Here is a 14,456-nt window from a genome sequence, read left to right as displayed (position 1 = left end):
AATTAAGCTGAGCTAGCAGCAGTAAGCACTTTCTACTTTTGTACATACCTACCACTTTCAACTTTTGCACAGACCTAGCAATGGGCATAGAAAGCGGAAATCCACCCGTGCCTACCGGCACATTAGTTGCCCTTCATCTCATCTTGAAGACTGTTGTGCTAACTTGCGGTTTAAAGATAGCAAATATTTTGCTGAAGGAATACATTGCAATACACTGTGAAAGGGTCCATGATAGTAGCTTTTCATCTGGTAAAATTAGAGAAGGACGGATGGTTACATGCACACATATTCTCTCTTTTCACCATCAAAAAACTAGCACTTCATTATTCTTGTAAAATACTAATTCATTGATATCTTCTGAATAAAAATGTTACTTTAAAATTGTTTTACATATTTGAAATCCCGACGACGAGATCTTAAAACAAGATAAAATTTAATACATTTAATTGATTTAAAAATTAGTGAAACATATTTCACTCCTTCCTTAAAAACAGATTCCACTAATTAATTAAAAACAAAGAGTGTGCAAATATTAAAAACACTAATTTCATTTAAAAGACATTGAGTTCACTCATTTCAAATAAATAATTCATTTAATTAAAAAATAGTTACACTTGTTTTCAAAAACAGTGAGTTCACTAGTTTAAAACTACATATTTTCACTCAATAAAAACTTTTCAATCATTTCAAAAGGCTTATTTCACTCATTTAAAAAAACTCGTTAACAGATAGACCGATTTCACTCGTTCTAATTCACTCATTTCAGAAAATAAAGATTTCACTAGTTTATGAATCATTGATTTCACTTAATTCAAAGTACTGGTTTCACTCAACTAAAAAAATATTTCAGTTATTTGAAAGAACCAACTTCACTTATTCCACACAATTAAGAGTAAGACACCAATGTACAATGCACGATCGCCAATACCCCTTTAATGCTAGAGATACCTGTTCGAGCTTTGGAATGTTGGTCCTATGGTCCATATAGAAATGAAAGGTTTCAGCTAATTTTTCCCCAAGGTTTTTGGGATGAGATGTCTATAATATTGCTTATACAAGCTAGATATCATCATGTTGTGTTGTTGTATCATGCAGTGTTGGTGTGCTTCTTTGAGTTCGTCTTCATCGCCATTGGGTAAGTGGCTCTCCATCGATTGCTCCTGTTTGGCCTGGTTGCAGTGGACGACTTCTTGCCTTCAGATGGTTCTCTGCTCACCTCTAGTAAAACTGCCTGTGGAAAAAATGGAGGCCAAGTGGAAAGTTGGAGGGGCCAGAAGTGATGACAACCCACTATGGTGCCAATGTTGCCGTTTGAGAACTATTCGAACCCTTTATGGTCTATATGCAGAAATATAGTCAGGTGTGTATTTTCGCGTGATGTTTTGGTAAATCTAAATGGAGTGATATGAGAGAGTAATGGTGGTGCATTAGTGTTTTGGTAGTTAGTCAGGGCCATCACATGAGTTCTATGTTCTGTATGTAGCTTTTAGTTAGGCATCTATTTATCTTAGACGTCATTGGCATGTAAAAATAGTTTTTGTTCAGCTTGGCAACCAACGAGGACTGAGACTGCTTGTATGCGTGAAGGATGCTTGTATGTGCGAAAGGTTGTTGTTTCGGACGTTGAGTATATTGAGCAACTCAAATCAAGATAATAATTACATGTGCATGCCCCTCTTAACAATCAAGCAAATAACTTATAGAATATGTCAGACTTCCTTTTGAAGGATAATAGTACATCTTAGTTCAATCAGATTTCCAAGCTATTTGCTAAATCTCTTGGTGCAATGAGGCGAGCATAACTTTGACGTTGTAATTCATGGCGCAGCAACACACTGATGCTTCTAGTAAGGATGGATCTCGGCCTGCAAATGGGAGTTTCGAGGACCTGAACATTCATTCTGGTCACGTGGAATACATATATAATGTTTCTTAATAAAGGGAAAAGTTTTAATCTCACTGCTGATATACATACAAAATAATTAACTTTTATAAGGGAGGATTCCAAATCTTGCCTCCTGAAAATTAACATCGCAAATCCACTTCAGTCCCAATATGTTGCATATCAAACAGCTTAGCTACACACTAACACTGCATTGGTTTCATCTCAAGAATCAAATGACGGCGACAACGTGAGAAGCACCAGTGCTGAGAGTGTATTCTAGGGCGGCATAAACATAAATTGCCGAAATCCCATTCCATTGTGGCAAGTGACGGCTTGCAGACTACATAGAAGCACATAGATACACTGTAATTTCGTTGGCAGTTTCAGGCTTTCAACACTAAGCAACTAGTGTACGAACAGTACTTTCTAATACTAGTACAATGGGTATTTTCCAACTCAATTGTTTTTACTAATACACTGGTAGCTGAGAACAAATCACCAGCCTCGAGCCCTGCTCCGGCCGGGCGGCAAGTAAAATTGAAAATAATAAGAAGAAGACGCTGCGGGTGTTGCTAGAGGCGGTGGGCAGGGACGAGGCCATCGTCGAAGTTCTGGGAGTAGCTCTTGAGATCGTATCCAAAACTCACGGCACGGCGCTTCGGCCGCAGCACGGCGCGCCTCACCCTCCAGAAGAGCTGCCTCAAGGGCGCCGGCGCCTGCGGCCACGACCCCAACCCGCCGTGGCTCATCCCTTCCGTCATCTTCCCGCTGCCAATGCTTCTCCTCATCGGTCGTTGGTGAGTGATTAAACACGGCTCTGCTCAGCTCTTCTTTCTTGATTTGGTTGCTCCTCAGCAGCCGTTTTATAAGCTCGCGGATTGGACGGTGCTCCAACGCGGACGGCGACAACGGCCAGGCCCGCCATCACCCACGCGCACTCATGGCCAGCTGACGAGAAAAGTCCACTTTACACAACGATCAGCCCGTGGCAAAATCACATTTCGGACATCTTTTCCCGTTGTGACCCTACACTACACACCTACAGTCAAAGACTGATCGACGTGGCGATGGAATCTCTCTCCCATAGAGGGTAAAGTTACAGTGTCCTAGAAGCAAGAGAGTCGGTGGAAGCCTCGTGCCGTGTCGAGACAGATGCATAGTCAAAAGTAATTTCGCTTGAGGCATCCATAGACAAGCGTTGGTGCTTGCCATGCACATACCAGGACCATTGTTTTTTATAGTTCTAAATAGTGTTGTATGAAAAGGTCACAAGGAAGAAGCACTGGATCACATGGTCTCAGGTTCGGGTATCTCCTGATTTTAATTTGGCCATCCACATTACTAGAAAGATTGGCAAGTAGGAAAATACTCTTTATATGCTAATAAAGATACGGTGGAACCATGTGGTCTTGGTTAGTGACAACCCATATATCCGATTAGGATGATATAGTTCTTTGGGACATAATCTTCATCGAAAAAGAAATAAAGGGAGGAGAAGAAGAAAGACGATGGCTTCATCGTGCCGCTTTACACGCACCACGGTCATGTCCCATATATCCATTATCCACAGTAAGCACTTTCTACTTTTGTGCAGACGTACCACTTTCAAATTTTGTATAGACCTAGCAATCGACATAAAAAACAGAAATTCTAAGGCCAACTCCACCGCACGACCCTAAATTTATACCCATTTTGTCCGGATTTTATCCGTATGGGGTGGAAATAGGGAGAAAAAACGCCGGACAAACTCGCTGCACGCAGCGCTGCTACCCCATTTTTACCCCATTTCACCAGCTGTCCGTTCTCGTCATTTCATCGAACACATAGCAGGCATAGCGGACTCGCCGCCGCGGCCGCTCCTGCTCATGCACGCCCTCACTCCGGTCGCGCCGCATGCCCGCCGTCGCACTCGACGCGTCGCCGTGCTTGTGCCCTCGCTCCCGCCGCGCCCGCGCGCATGCCTCGTCCGCCCAAGCTCGCCGCCGCCCGTGCCGCCGCGCCCCGCAGCCGCCGCCCCGCGCCCGCGCATGCCGCCCGCCGCCGCACGCTCGCGCCAGGCCGGCCGTGGCCGCGCCCGCGCCAGGCCGCCCCCGGCCGCGCGTCGTGCCCGTGCGCCCGCCCTCCGCGCGCCATGGCCGCCCGCGGCCGCACCCCGCGCCCGTGCACGCCGCCCCCCGCGCGCCATGGCCACCCGCCGCCCGCTCGCCGCTCCGCCCGCGTGCGCGCCTCGCTGCTGCCTCTCCCCGCCCCGCGTCGCTGCTGCCTCTCCTTCATCCTCCCTCGCCTGCTGCAGAAAACGAGAGTGTGACAGGTGGGGTTGAGGGCGGACACAGACGGACGACGAGGACGCGAGGACGTCCGCTTTCTGTCCGCTTTGGCCCCAAACTGAGAGCAACTTTGGTCTGGAAATGGGGAAAAAACGGACACAGACCAGACGAAACGTCCGTATGCTCCCATGCGTTGGGTCGTTCGATTTGTCCGTTTTATCCCAAACAGACACAAACAGACAATTTAGGGTAGAAATGGGTCACGCGGTGGAGTTGGCCTAACAGCACCAGTACCTACCGGCACATCTGTTGCCCTTCGTCTCCACATCAAGATTGTTGTGCTGAGTTGCAGTATAAAGGTACCAATTTTTTTGATGCAGAAATGCATTGCAATACACTCCGATAGAAGTCCATGATAGTAGTTTTTCGTCTGGTAAAGGTAGAGAAAGACGGAGTGCTGCATGCACACATATTCTCTCTCTCTCCACACATAGAAAAACTAGCTTTACATTTTTCTTGTGAAATACTAAATCATTGATATCTTTTGAATATAAAATTATTCAAAAATCTTTTTAAAGATTGGAATTCCGGGCGACGAGATCATTAAAACAAGATCAGATTTGAATATAGTTTAGATGATTTGAAAATTTCATGAAACATATTTCACTCCTTTCTTAAAAAAAGGATTTCATTCATTAATTAAAAACACTGATTTCATTTCAATATTCAGAACACTGATTTCATTTCAGAAACATTGATTTCACTCACTTCAACAGAATTGTTCCATTTAATTCAACAAGAATAATTTCAGTCATTTTCAGAAAGACCGATTTCACTAGTATAAAAATACATATATCATTCGTTTTAAAACACCGATTTCACTTTTTTAAGACAACATATTTTACTCATTTCAAAGACAAAGGATTTCACTGCACTAGTTTATGAATCATTGATTTCACTTAATTCAAAGTAATGATTTCACTCAACTCAAAAAATAATTTCAATTATTTCAAAGAACAGATTTCACTATGTTTAAACAACATATTTCACTCATTTCAAGGAAAGAGATTTAACAAGTTTATAATCATTGATTTTGGTTAATTCAAAGTACTGACTTCAATCAACTCAAAAAATGATTTCACTTATTTCAAAGAACCAATTTCACTTCACATAATTAAAGGAAAGATACCAATGTATAGTATATGTTCCTCAACTCCTCTTTACTAGTAGAGATACCTGTTCTAGGTTTGATAATGTTGGTCCCATGGTTCGTACAGGAAATTGATGGTTTTAGTAGTCATTCCCAAGGTTTTTGTGATGAGATGTCTCTGATATTGCTTATACAAGCTAGATATCATCATGTCGTGTTGGTGTGCATCTCTAAGTTCATGTTCATCGCCGTTGGGTAAGTGGCTCTCCTGGGATTGCTCCTGTTTGGCTTGGTTGGACTGGACGAGCTTCTTGCCTTCAGGTGGTTTTCTGCATACTTCTACTAAACCCGCCCGAGGAAAAAATGAAGGCCAACTGAAAGTTGGAGGGGCAGGTGATGACAACCCGATGTGGTGGCAATGTTGTCGTTTGAGAACTATTCAACCCTATATGGTCTATATGCAGAAATATGGTGAGGTGCATATTTTCAGGTGATATTTTGGTAATTCCAAATGGAATGATATGAGAGAGCAGCGGTGATGAGTACTGCTTCGGTAGTTAGTCAGGACCGTCCCATCAGTTCTATGCTCTGTCTGTAGCTTTAATTGGTTATCTTGCTCTATTTATCTTGGTTGTCATTGGCCTGTCGAAATAGTTTAGTTCAGCTTGGGAACCAACGAGGACCCAGTCTGCTTGTATGCATGAAGTATGGTTGTATGTGCTAAAGGTTGTTCTTTCAACATTAAATCAAGATAACAGTTGCATATGTATGCCCCTCTTAACAATCAAGCAAATAACTTGTAGAATATGTCAGGTTTTCTTTCGAAGAATAATATATCTTGGTTTAATCAGAGTTTCCAAGCTATTTGCTAAATCTCATGGTGCAATAAGGAGAGCATAACTTTGACATTGTAATTCATTGGTACAGCAACACACGCTGATGCTTCTTGTAAGGATGGATCTTGGCCTAAACATTCTGGTTGCTCTCCGGCGGGCACCATGACCGTAGTGGTGGCTATACCTCTTGGTCGTGTGGGCGGCAAGAGGTGTAGCTACGGGTGGCTCAGGCGAGCCCTTTGTCTTGGGCGGTGCAGCGCCCCAATCTGGAGCTGGGGACCTGGACTCGTCGTGCCTCTCTTGAAGACCTCATGGTGGCATGAGGGAGTTTCCGAGCGCATGCTGATGCTTCTAGTAAGGATGGATCTCAGCCTAAACGATCAATTATCTACCAAATGGGTGTTTCGAGGGGCCTGATATTTCTGATCACGTGGAATACATTATAATGTTTCATAATAAAAAGGGTAAGCTTTAATCTCACCGCTGATCTACATACAGAATCGTAAACTATTGGGGGGGGGGGGTCCAAATCATGCCTCCTGAAAATTGACATCGAAAATTATGTTCACTCCCAATATGCACCCATATCAAACATGAGAGTGAGAGAAGCCCCGGCGCGAGAGTGTATTGTAGCACGTGCGACATAAACATAAATAGCTTAAACCCCATTCCATCGTGGCAAGTAACGGCTTCCAAACTACAATAGATACACTCTGTCATTTCGTTGGTAGTTTCAGACTTTCAACACTAAGCAACTTGTGCATGAACAATGATGTCTAATACTATAGTACACTTCAAACTCTGCGCAGTACAAGGTGACCACGCTTCAAACTCTCTAGCCTCGAGCCATGGTCTGGCCGAGCGGCAAGTAAACTTGAGAAGAAGAAGAAGAAGAAGAAGAAGAAGAAGAAGAAGTGTCAGCTACAGGCGGTGAGAAGGGACGAGGCCATCATCGAAGTTGTGGGAGTAGCTCTTGAGATCATATCTGAAGCTCACGGCATGGCGCTTCGGCCGCAGCATGGCGCGCCTCACCCTCTAGAACAGCTGCCTTACAGGCGCCGGTGCCTGCCGCCATGACCCCGACCTGCTGTGGCTCTTCGGCTGCCGATGCTCCTTGTGACACGCAATGATCCTCCCAGAAACGCCATTGGTCGACATTGATGAGATGATGCGGACAGGAGCTCACGATTGATTAAACACGACTCTGCTACTCTTCTTTCTTGATTGATAGGGTAGATGGATTCTGATCAGAGATGGGCGCACAGTCTGCACAAATGGGGCTCCGCAGCAGCCGTTTATAAGCTCGCCGAATGGGCGGGGCTCCGACGCCGATGACGACGGCCGGGCCCGGCACCACCCACGCGCACTCACTGCTGACTAGGGGAATCCACTTTACACAACGATTATCGATTAGGCCATGGAAAAATCACATTTGGAACATCTTTTCCCGTTGCATCATAAAAGAAATTTCACTTGAGGCATCCATCCCATGTTTGCTCATGTTCGGATATCCCCCACTCCCGTTGCGGCCGTCAACATCACCAGAAAGATTAGCACGTAAGCAGCACTCTTTATGTGCTAATAAAGCTACGTTGGAACCACGTGGTCGTGTTTAGTGACGACTCATATCCGATCACAAAGATGTAGTTCTTTGGGACAAATCTTCATCATAAAAAATAAAAAGGAGGAGAAGAAGAAAGACGATGACTACATCGTGACGCTTTACACGCACGATGGTCGTGCCGCATATATCTATTGTTCAGTTAAGTTTCAGGATACGGTGTCGGCTTCAAGTTCGCGTTTGCAGTTACACATGCCACAACACAGAGCTTCCAACAGTAAGTACTTTCAACTTTTGTATAGACCTAGCGAACAATCAACACATATATATAAGCAGGTTAAAGAAATACGGCAATAAAAAAGATAGCGAAGGCCGCCGAATCAACGCCGCGCAAAATTATAAAAACCACCACACCTAACAAGAAGCCACCGAGACTACCAAACAAGAATGAAACAACGCCGACTTGGAAACCCGCTAAACACCATTGCACCGAACACACCAAACAGTCTTAGAGAACCCATGATCCTATCCTCACATAAACAATGTAAACAACATTGCACAAATAATGAAGAGCAGTGGAGGAGAGCTCCCAGCCAAGGTTCATGTCTGGTGGCACTCGTCAACTGTGGGCGCTCCTGAGCTGTGCCATGAGGCCTGGTACACACGCCTGTGGAGTGTGTTAGATTGCTTGCAATGTTTTGGCATTGTGATCCCTCGACGACACCTCACATCTAGGAGTGTCTTTTGTGGCGATGGCCCTTCCGTCTGCTAGCTAAGTGTGCCTTGCCCGGGCGTTGTTTGTACAGTTTTCGGCCCGATTTTCCTCAAAAACGGGGTCAACTTGTTCAGATTTTTTATCCGGTTTCCCTTGTAAACTAAATCAATGTTTTCTTCGAATGAGATTAAATTTAAGGGGGTTTATCCCCCCCCCCTCCCCAACTCCCCCGATGACTGTTCAAAATCTATGATGACCTATCTATCTTCCAGGTTCCAACCTCCAACCTAAGGAGTGAAATAGTACGATTGAACATATTATGTAAGAGGATCTACAACTGGAAGTATCCAAATCCGGTCCCGAAATGTTTGCGGGTGCGCCTGCCGATAGTGACCGGACATCACACGAAAATCGACCACCGCAACCATGTACCTCAAACATGAAATCTCAAATCCATACTAACCATGCAGTTAAAAGAACCTACATACTACGTACATATGTGGACTACTCATCATTGGAGATGTCCACTATCTCCATCCCTAGCTCCGGGTAGATGGGCGCATGTGGCAGCTCCGGCTCGTTTTCATCCAAACTAGAGGCGAAGAGCTCGTCAATCTCCGCCCTCTACAGCCGGATGAAGCGCCGGTTGGACTCCACATATGCCTCATCTTGGATGGATTCGAGGATGGCGGTCTGTTCCACTATCTCCACCGCTTGGGCGACCTCAAACTCCGCCAGGGAGTCCTCCATGCCAAAGCCTGCAGCAGGCTCCTCCTCCTCCAGCTCCGCCATGTCGTCTGCTCCAGATCCTCCTCCTCCTCCGGCTCAAGCAAATCCGGAGGCAGCCCGGCACCGACATGAGCGGCGCGCTTGGCCTTGATCTCCTCCTCGATCTACAACCGGCGTTCCGGCGTCAACATTGCATAGGTGGTGATCCTCTGCGGGCCATGGTTACGGGGTGGTGGGAGGGAGAGCGAAGCTGGCAAATAGCCTAGGGTTCTGTTGCCGCCGTCCGGCTTATAGACGGGCTTGCTCCCTTGGGCGGCACGCCAGAGCGGCGACACACGGCGCCATGAATGCATCCGCGCCAAGAACCAGAGGAGGCGCGCGTTGGACCGCCGATCTATGCGTGTGACCGCGGGGGCCCTAGCGGTCAGTCCGACGTGGCGGGCATTCCCGGGGCGTCTAGGATCTCCCCATATATATCCGCCCCCATATATGGGCTAGATATGGGGTTTACGGGGTTGCCGGTCAGTCCGGACGTTTGGGCCGGGTATGGGGACCTCGGTTGCGTGCGTTTTTTGTTGACTGGGCAGCCCGTCCAGGCGTTTGGGACTAGTATGGGGTCCGGTGTAGATGCCCTAACAACGGTAAGATCTAAAAAAAGTAGTTGATAAAAAATATTTGGTCCCACCATCTTCGCTAGCATAAACAGAAATAAAATGACAGATAGCGCGACATAAACAGAAATAGTTTAAATCCCATTCCACTGTGGCAAGTGACACGGCTTGCAGTCTACGTACATAAAAGCACATTGATACGCTGTCATTTCATTCGCAGTTTCAGACTTTCAACAGTAAGCAACTTATGTATGAACTATACTGTCTAATATACAGTCATAGCTGAACTAGAGGAGCAGCAGATCACAAGGTGACGATGCTTCAAACTCTCCAGCCTCGGGCGATAGTCCGGCCAGGCGGCAAGTAAAATTGAGAAGAAGAAGTAGAAGACCCTGCGGGTCTGGCTAGCTAGAGGCGGTGGGCAGTGACGAGGCCGTCATCGAAGTTCTGGGAGTAGCTCTTGAGGTCGTACCCGAAACTCAGGGCATGGCGCTTCGGCCTCAGCATGGTGCGCCTCACTCTCCAGAAGAGCTGCCTCATGGGCGCCGGTGCCTGACGCCACGACCCTGACCCGCCGTGGCTCTTCCCCTCCATCATCTTCTGGCTGCCGATGCTCCTCGTCATGCGCAATGAACCTCCTAGAAACGCCGTTGGTCGACCTTGATGAGATGACAAGGAAGGGATCGAGCTCACGGTTGATTAAACACTGCTTTGCTGCTCTTCTTTCTTGATTAGGTAGCTTATGGTTGCACACAGAGACCAGCTTTTCTACTCTCGGGTGTACCTACACCCGAGTTTGGAAAAAAAATTAAAAAAAACATGATCAAAAAATGTCAAAAAATCTGAAATTTGGGGACATGAAACTTCATCAAATGTTCAAGCTTTCTGCGAAAAATTCACAGAAAAATAACATCAGAGGAGCTCTCGGCAAAAAAAACAAAATCAATGCTCTATGCTTGTGCACTGTTTGAGCATTGATTTTGTTTTTTTTGTAAGAGCTCCTCGGATGTTGTTTTTAGCTGAAATTTTGCGAAAAGTTCAAACACTTGATGAAGCTTGTTGTCTCGAAATTTCAGAATTTTTGGACCTTGTTTTATCACATTTTTCAAAGTTTTGCAAACTCGGGTGTACCTACACCCGAGAGTAGCCACAACTTTCCCTTGCACAAATGTGGCTCCTCAGCAGCCGTTTTATAAGCTTGCCGAATGGACGGGGCCCCGATGCCGACAGTAAAGACGGCTGGGCTCGCCAGCACCCACGCACTCGACTCATATCTGATGAGAAAAATGAACTTTACACAACGATTAGCCCATGGCAAAATCTTATTTCGGACATCTTTTCCAGTCGGCACCCTACACTAGCTACATCTACAGTCAAAGACCGACGCAGCATCATAAAAAGGCAAGGTACGGCATCCAAGGAGGCGCGAGAGGGTCGGTTGGAGGCCTCGTGTCGTGTCGACACAGGCAGTTGCATGGTACCACGAACAAGTAATTTCGCTTGAGGCATCCATCGACAAGTGTTGGTGCTTGCCATGTCACGGCCAGTGCTTTTTAGTTCTAAATAGTGTTGTATCAAACGGTCCCAAGAGAAGAAGCACCGGATCGTGTGCTCATGCTCAGGTTCGGATATCCCCTGACTTTAATTTGGCCGTCCACATTAACGGAAAGATTGGCACGTAGGCAGATACTCTTTATGTGTTGATAAAGGCATGTTGAAACCATGTGCTCTTGGTTACTGACTACTCATATATCCGATCATGAAGATATTGTTCTTTGGGACAAATCTTCATCGGAAAAGAAACAAAGGCGGGGAGAAGATGAAAGTCGATGGCTACATCATGGCACTTTACGTGCACGACGGTCATTGCCCATATATCCATTATGCATTGTTCAGTTAACCTGAGCTAGCATCAGTAAGCACTTTCTACTTTGGTACAGACCTAGCACTTTCAACTTTTGTACAGACCTAGCAATCGACATAGAAAACGGAAATTCTAACGGCACCAGTACCCACTGACACATCTGTTGCCCTTCGTCTCTGCATAAACTTGTTGTGCTGACTTGCAGTATAAAGGTATCAAATATTTTCGGCAGGAATACATTGCAATACACTCCAATAGGATTCCATTATAGTAGTTTTTCATCTGGTAAGGTAGAGAAGGATGGAGTGCTGCATGCACACAGATTCTCTCTCTCCGCCCATTGAAAAATTAGCTTTTCATTTTTTTGTGACATACTAATTCATTGATATCTTTTGAATAAAAGTTATTCTAAAATACTATTTCATATTTGGATTCCGGGCGACAAGACCGTTACAACAAGAACAAATTGGAATATACTTTAAGTGTTTAAAAAAATTAATGAAACATATTTCACTCCTTTGTTAAAATTAGATTTCATTCATTAACTAAATACAATGATTTCATTCGAATATTCATAACGCTGATTACATTTAATAAACATTGATTTCACCCATTTTAAAAAATGTTCCATTTAATTCAACAAAAATAATTTCACTCATTTTCAAAAAGCCCGATTTCACTAGTATAAAAATACATATTCCATTCATTTCGAAACACCAATTTAACTCACTTCAAAAGACTTATTTCACTCAATTCAAAAAATAATAATTCCACTCATTATCTGAGACCAATTTCACTTTCTTTAAACAGAATATTTCACTGATTACAAGGAAAATAAGATTTCACCACACTAGTTTATCAATCATTGATTTCACGTAAATCAAAGTACTGATTTCAATCAACTCAAAAATAATTTGACTTACTTCAAAGAACCCATCTCACTAGTTTTAAATAACATATTTCAATCATTTGAAAGAAAATAGACTTCTCTAGTTTATGAATCATTGTTTTTAGTTAATTCAAAGTACTGATTTCAATCAACTCAAAAATAATTTCACTTATTTTCAAAGAACTGATTCACTTATTTCACACAATTAAAAGAAAGATCCCAATGTACAATCTACAATCCTGAACTCCTCTTTAATATTAGAGATACATGTTCTAGCTTTTGTAATGTTGGTCCCATGGTTCGTATAGAAAATGAAATGTTTTAGTTGATTTTTCCCAAGGTTTTTGTGGTGAGATGCCTCTTATATTTCTTAGACAAGCTAGATATCATCATGTCGTGTTGGTGTGCATCTTTTAGTTCATCTTCCTCGCCATTGGGTAAGTGGATCTCGCAGGAGAGAGAGGGTCGATGGAGGCCTCGTGTCGTGTCGACACAGCAGATCCATACTCAAAAGTAATTTCACTTGAGGCATCCATCGACAAGTATTGGTGCTTGCCATGTCATGACGAGTGCTTTTTACTTCGAAAATAATGTTGTATCAAACGGTCCCAAGAGAAGAAGCATTGGATCATGTGCTGGTGCTCAGGTTCGGATATCCCCTGACTTTAATTTGGCCATCCACATTACCTGAAAAATTGGCACGTAGGAAATACTCTTTATGTGTAAATAAAGATATTTTGGGACCACGTGGTCTTGGTTAGTGACGATCCATATATCCAATCATGAAGATGTAGTTCCTTGGAACAAATCTTCACCGGAAAAGAAACAAAGGGAGGAGGAGAAGGAAGACGGTTGATGCATCATGACTCTTTACGCGCACCACGGTCATGGCCCATCTATCCATTGTCCATTGTTCAATTAAGCTGAGCTAGCAGTAGTAAGCACTTTCTACTTTTGTACAGACCTACCACTTTCAACTTTTGCACAGACCTAGCAATGGGCATAGAAAGCGGAAATCCACCCGTGCCTACCGGCACATTAGTTGCCCTTCATCTCATCTTGAAGATTGTTGTGCTAACTTCCGGTTTAAAGATAGCAAATATTTTGCTGAAGAATACATTGCAATACACTGTGAAAGGGTCCATGATAGTAGCTTTTCGTCTGGTAAAATTAGAGAAGGACGGATGGTTGCATGCACACATATTCTCTCTCTTCACCATCAAAAAACTAGCACTTCATTATTCTTGTAAAATACTAAGTCATTGATATCTTCTGAATAAAAATATTACTTTAAAATTGTTTTATATATTTGAATTCCCGACGACGAGATCTTAAGACAAGATCAAATTTTAATACATTGAAATGATATAAAAATTAGTGAAACATATTTCACTCCTTCCTTAAAAACAGATTCCACTCATTAATTAAAAACAAAGAGTGTGGAAATATTAAAAATACTAATTTCATTTCAAAAACATTGAGTTCACTCATTTCAAATGAATTATTCATTTAATTAAAAAAATAGTTATACTCGTTTTCAAAAAGAGTGAGTTCACTAGTTTAAAACTACATATTTTTCACTCAATAAAAAGGTTTCACTCATTCCAAAAGGCTTATTTCACTCATTTCAAAAAATAATAAACTCGTTAACATATAGACAGATTTCACTCGTTTTAATTCACTCATTTCAGAAAAAAAAGATTTCACTAGTTTATGAATCATTGATTTCACTTAATTCAATGTACTGATTACACTCAACTAAAAAAACATTTCAGTTATTTGAAAGAACCGACTTCACTTATTCCACACAATTAAGAGTAAGACACCAATGTACAATGCATGATCGCCAACACCCCTTTGATACTAGAGATATCTGTTCTAGCTTTGGAATGTTGGTCCCATGGTCCATATAGAAATGAAAGGTTTTAGCTAAATTTTTTCCCCAAGGT

General features: G+C 43.5%; 1 pseudogene; it reads right to left on the bottom strand.

Moving 5' to 3' along the window:
• Positions 1-6,836: 6,836 nt before the first annotated feature.
• Positions 6,837-7,552, bottom strand: LOC147992458 (uncharacterized; annotated as a pseudogene).
• Between the last annotated feature and the right edge of the window lie 6,904 nt (positions 7,553-14,456).

Source organism: Triticum urartu, chromosome 1A (assembly GCF_056163025.1).
Source record: "Triticum urartu cultivar PI428250 chromosome 1A, HENAU_Tu73, whole genome shotgun sequence".
In the NCBI taxonomy this organism is placed as follows: Eukaryota; Viridiplantae; Streptophyta; class Magnoliopsida; order Poales; family Poaceae; genus Triticum; species Triticum urartu.
Note: the sequence above shows the minus strand (reverse complement) of the source record. Positions and strands in the feature narration are given on the sequence as shown.